Source organism: Triticum dicoccoides, chromosome 2B, assembly GCF_002162155.2.
Source record: "Triticum dicoccoides isolate Atlit2015 ecotype Zavitan chromosome 2B, WEW_v2.0, whole genome shotgun sequence".
NCBI classification, from domain to species: Eukaryota; Viridiplantae; Streptophyta; class Magnoliopsida; order Poales; family Poaceae; genus Triticum; species Triticum dicoccoides.
The window spans coordinates 362,190,982-362,196,981 of NC_041383.1; positions in this window are offsets into that span (position 1 = coordinate 362,190,982).

Sequence of the window (6,000 nt, forward strand, 5' to 3'; positions counted from 1 at the left end):
CTGGTGCTTGGTTGGGTCGAACTCCCATAAATTGCAAGCTCGTTGTTGACATGGTAGAATCCGGCGAACCAGCATCACCTGGACTACATTGACGAGCTTGACGCTCTTGTCTTCCATGTCTTGGACGCGCGTCTGGAGCTCTGATAGCTCGTCAGACGAAGCCCATCTCAGGTCCTTCTCGTGCCATGACATAAGTCGCAGGGGGGCACCGGATCTGAACTCCGAAATGGCGATCCACTCCTTGCCAAGCGACTCGGTGATGTAGAACCACTACTGCTGCCACTCCTTGACGGAATCATTGAAAGTCCCTATCGTCCATGTAACATTGGGCATCTTGCTCACCGTGGTGCCTTTGCATTCAGCATGCTCGCCGCTCACTACCTTGGGCTTTACGTTAAAAACCTTCAACCATAAGCCAAAGTGCGGCGGAGCACGGAGAAAGGCCTCGCACACGACTATGAATGTCGAGATGTTGAGAAAGGAATTTGGGGATAAATCATGGAAATCAATCCTGAAATAATACATGATGCTGCGAACGAATGGGTGGAGGGGAAACCCTAGCCCACAGAGAAAATGGGGGAGAAATACCACCCTCTTATGGGGTTTCGGGGTTGGGACTATCTGTCCTGCCGTCGGAAGATGGCGGCCATTTCTCTTGGCAGATACCCGGGCCCCCGAAGCTTTTTGATGTCCTTCCCCCGGACGGTAGAGGCCATATGAGGGAGTCCTGGATTAAGGGGTATCCGGACAGCCGGACTGTGTACAATGTCCGGACTATTGAAGCGTGAAGATGCAATACTCAAGACTTCGGCCCGTGTCCGGATGGGACTCTGCTTTGTGTGGAAGGCAAGCTTGGCCATCCGGATATTATGTTTCCTTTCTTGTAACCGACTCCATGTAAACCCTAGCCTCTCCGGTGTCTATATAAACCGTAGAGGTTGGTCCTTAGAAGGCCGATCACAATTACAATCAAACCATCATAGGCTAGCTCTTAGGGTTTAGCCTCTATGATCTCGTGGTAGATCTACTCTTGTACTACCCATATCATCAATATTAATCAAGCAAGAAGTAGGGTTTTACCTCCATCAAGAGGGCCCAAACCTGGGTAAACATCTGTGTCCCTTGCTTCTTGTTACCATCAGCCTTGACACACAGATCGGGACCCCCTACCCGAGATCTGCCGATTTTGACACCGACATTGGTGCTTTCATTGAGAGCTCCTCTGTGTCGTCGCTGTCAGGCTCGATGTCTCCTTCAATCATCATCAATGACACGGTCCAAGGCGAGACTTTCCTCCCCGGACAGATCTTCGTGTTCGACGGCTTCGCACTGCGGGCCAATTCGCTTGGCCATCTGGAGCAGATAGACAGCTACGCCCCTGGCTATCAAATCAGGTTCGGAAACCTGAACTACACGGAGGATATCCGCAGAGACTTGATCTTCGATGGATTCGGGCCGGCGCCAGGAACACCGGACAGTCATTACGAGCATGGCATGAACCTGCTGTCGGACGACACTCGGGATATCACCCCTGCAGTAGCTCTGGACTCAAATCCGGAGCGGACTGCGTTGCCTGGGGACGGAGGGATGGACCCCGCCCTGCAGGCTGTACCCTCATCAGCAGTAGAGCCGAACACAGGCCTCCCATCTGAGAAAGCCTGTGACTTCGGACCCCCGGATTCATATCCGGATGTAGGTTCCAGTCCGCGCGTTCCCAAGCCCGCCGAGCCTGGTTGGGCTCCAGTAATCGAGTTCAACGCGACGAACGTCTTTCAGCACACGCCCTTTGGTGACATGCTGAGCTCATTGAAGTCTCTCTCTTTGTCAGGAGACTCTGGACCGAACTATGTCCGGCTTGAGTGGGAAGCAGACGACGATGAAATTCGTTGCCCACCCACCACCCACTTCACTTCCAGGTCGATGATTTAACCGACGTGCTTGACTTCTACTCTGAATACATCGACGGTATGGACGATGATGCAGGAGAATTGCAGGAGATGCCACTCACAGTGCGGTGGATGGCCACCTCCTCATACGATATATATATGGTGGACACTCCGAAGGAAAATAATGGCAATGAGGCAACGGAGGATAACCCCTCGGGAAGAAAAGCAAAGCATGGGCATCATCATCGCCGCTCCAAGCCCCGCCACAGCAATACCGCCCCCGGAGACGAAAGCAACCCGGATGGTGCCGAAGAGGAATACAGTCATGTTCAGCCTACCTTCAAGCTGGCTGGACTGAGAAGGACAACTGTACACCCCCCTTCGACGACGAGGTGAGCATCGGCAATGACGAATTCGGCGTACCTGAAGATCCAGTGGAACAAGTTCGCTTCAAGCGAAGGCTCATGGCCACGGCAAGGAGCCTACAAAAGAGGCAAGAGCAGCTTAAAGCGGACCAAGACTTGCTAACGGATAGGTGGACCAAGGTACTGGCCACTGAAAGGCACGAACTCGACAGCCCCAATAAAGAGCATACACGGCACTACTGGCTACCTCAACCAAAGCAGGAGAATCCAGGGCGCACACCCCGGCGTCCACACATCACTACGGTCCAAGACAGTAAGAAGGATACGCGAAGGGACCACCTCAAGCCCCAGCGCAATGGCAACAAACGTCAAGTCAAGGAAACCGGCGCCACGTCCAGCAAATACCAGTCCGGTCAACAGGCAAGAAGCAACTCAAGCCTATTCGGCCCGAGCCACAGGCTTGATCAACCATGCGAAATTCATGGAACTCCTAGAAGGATGGCAAAGCACACCAATAGAGAATGCTGAATCCTCAAAACAAGGCGGTTGGTCGTGGGTCGGATACAATGAGGAGAGGCGTCTAGTAAATAGAACCCCCCACCCCCAGAGCATAAAAATGCGGCCGATCGCCCATAATCACATCAACCACAGCAAGTCAATTGCAGTACCTCCATATATAGTAGTCCGGAGGCTCCATAAAGCACACACGGGTATCAAGCCATGAATAACATCTCCTAAAATACGTAAGGCACCTTCTCGCCACGCGGTAATTTACCGTAGGCTAATGGGAGAAACCACGTTGACTAGATTGCACGTGGTAAATCACTCAGGCCAGCTATCCGGACACCCATTGCGGAGTCCGCACTACCTCACGGGATAACGACTGGGCACACCGGGCCCCGATTAGGGACCCTGGGACCAACAAAAAGAGGATCCCCAGCTGCCTTCAAGCATTTGCATTTAAAAACTAACGATTCACGCAGAACAGGTTTGGCGGCGTGGAATCGGCGCGGACAAACTATGGCAAGAACATGCAGGTAGAAGGCAGTTCGGATTCGCTGTTGATCCACTCACAACCCCCTCAGTCCGGCCACCACAGGTTCCGCCAAATAACACCTCTTTTTTACACATCATCCTACTACAACGCGTGGACTTAGAAAATACTCACCTGCCGTCGCGTATCATGGACACCCCTTTGCCAAAAATGACAGCCACGCTTCGCATTCACCTGGTTATACCAGGGGCTTCATAGTACGGCAATAAAGTACGACCACCTTTTCGGTCGCTCGGCACCCCGAACTTATAGCACTATATGCATCTGCTCCGAATCATGTCTTGGGTCATTGGTTGAGTTTGCCCGGCTCCCATCTTTTGGTACCTTACATTCCGTTCTGTCGGCTAAGGTAGCGCTGGGAGAACTACTGCGATTGTGTCCCGGTTCAGCCGGACAAGCACCTCAGTAGAGAAAGCCGAAAACCGACCGTCATGATGAAGCGAGTGCCGGTCAGCTGTTCGAGAGGTTATAAATTCCTTAAAGATTTATTCCGCACAACGCCATTATAAATGCTGAGTGCGACGGATCGGTCTTTTGATCAGGCGCCCATAGAGCCCCTAGTTCGGCCTTCCGAATAGTAGGGGCTGCGCCGACCATACTCGAATTCATATGGCTAAGTGAGAGTAATAAAGCCTTATATTCCGATTGCCTGGTTCGTGGAAAGAGACACCTCCTTAAAAGGACCCAACTATGGGATAAAGAGCGTTCAGATATATCCCGAACACCCCCGTATTCTTCTTACGAGTGGTCAGAAGCCGACGACAGGCCAGCTCTCAAGATTTGCATAAAATAAACAGCCGCACAGGAAGAACATATGTTCAAACAAAACAGGCAATATATAATAAACTTGGCATTATCCAATATTAGAAAAAGTGGGACAAATGCCCTCAGGGATATATAATGTCTTTAGCACACTTGTCCGCCGCAAGGCAGGCCCCTTCAGTACACTTTCATAGTAAAGCTCGGGCTTGCGGTGCTCCTTACCCTCCGGCAGCCCCTCAATCATCAGCTTCTCCGCGTCCAGCATCCCCCAATGCACTTTTCCACGGGCAAACACCATGCGCGTGCCTTCTATACGGATTGATCGCTTGATAGCATCAAGCCAAGGACAGGCGCCCACAATCCGCTTGACGAGTCTGAAGTAACTGCTTGGAATCGGCTCCGCAGGCCACAGCCGGACAACTAAGTCCTTCATGGCTAGTTCGGCCACCTGGTGCAGTTCGACCAGCTGTTTCAGCTGATCAATAAATGGCACCGGATAGTTCGGCGCCAGATACTGCGACCAGAAATCCCTCTCCACAAACTTCTTCTCCTTGATGCGGTAGAATTGGGCGGCATCTGATATGCTGCGAGGAAGATCTCCAAAAGCCCTGGACAAATAAGAATTCATCTTGCCGCTATGGATTCTTCCCATTATCACAGATAAAGAGCTAAGAATACAGAAGGCCTTACCAGCCGCAACTTTCCAGGCCTCCTGAATGTCCCATGCATCACCTCGGGCTTCTTCCCGAGCACCTTCCGCAGCCTCGAGAGCTTGGGTGAGTTCTAATTCTTTCCCTTTTAGACTCTGCTGCAAGCCCTCGCTTTTCTTCACAGCTTCCTGGAGCTCTCGCTCAGCTACGATAACCCTGGCCTCGTGTTTTTCACGAAGCGCCTGTTCGGCCTCAGCCTTCTTGTTGGCATCAGCCAAAGCTGTCTTTAGTGCCTCGTATTCGGCACCCGCTCCTAGAGCATACAGTACAAATATTTTTTATTATGCACAACTATTCGTTCGTGCCAACTTCAAGACAAATGTTTTCAACATACCTTACTTTGCCTTCCAGTTGCTTCTTTACAAGGCCGAGTTCTTCCTCGGCCCGTGCAAGGTTACGCTTCAGTTTAGAAACTTCCGCATTATACGCGGCCGTCCTCTCGGCAGAAGCCTGTTTTCACATAAAGGGGTCTACATCATTCACATAAACTCCTGCGAAAGCGGAAGATTTGATCCCCTGCCCAGCTCCGTCTTCTGCGCCGGACAGCGTAGGGGCTACTACTCCTATTATGACAATTCCTCAAAGGTTTCTTAGGAAACATACCTCAAAGGCCTTTATAAGACCAAAGCTGGACTCATTCAGCCTGCTCTCGATGGACAGAATCTTCTCAACCACCACACCCATGAGAGTGCAGTGCTCATCAACGATAGATGCATTCTTCAACGCTATCGATAAACCACCGGACAGCTCTGCTCGAACAGAGGAGGCCGGCGGGGTAGGCAGGCCCCCCACCATCGAAGGTGGCTGTGCGCTCGACTCTGGAACCTTAGCGGTCCTAGGGGCCTTATCCGCCCCCACGTGTCTGGCAACGGGGATATGTCCCCCTGGTCTGGGTCCTGTCGGGACGACACATAGGTGCCATGCCTTGACTTTGGGGAGGGGGCCCGCAGAGGCGTCTGAGCCCAGTGAATCCTCCGACAAGGACTGTCCGGCGCGAGACCTCACCGGGCTATGCAAAATGCGGCAACAGTTAAAGCTGATAAACCCGAAAACAATCTCGGACGCGTACGTGAGTTCGGATTCTGTATACTTACGACTTCTCTAGGGGCTGGGCCCTGGGATCCCACTCCGGGCTGCTGTCGGCAGCCCTGGTGGATGTATCTGGGAGGGAACCTTTCCCCCTCTTGTGTGATTCGGCCTCCAGGGATGGGGAAGCTGCATGC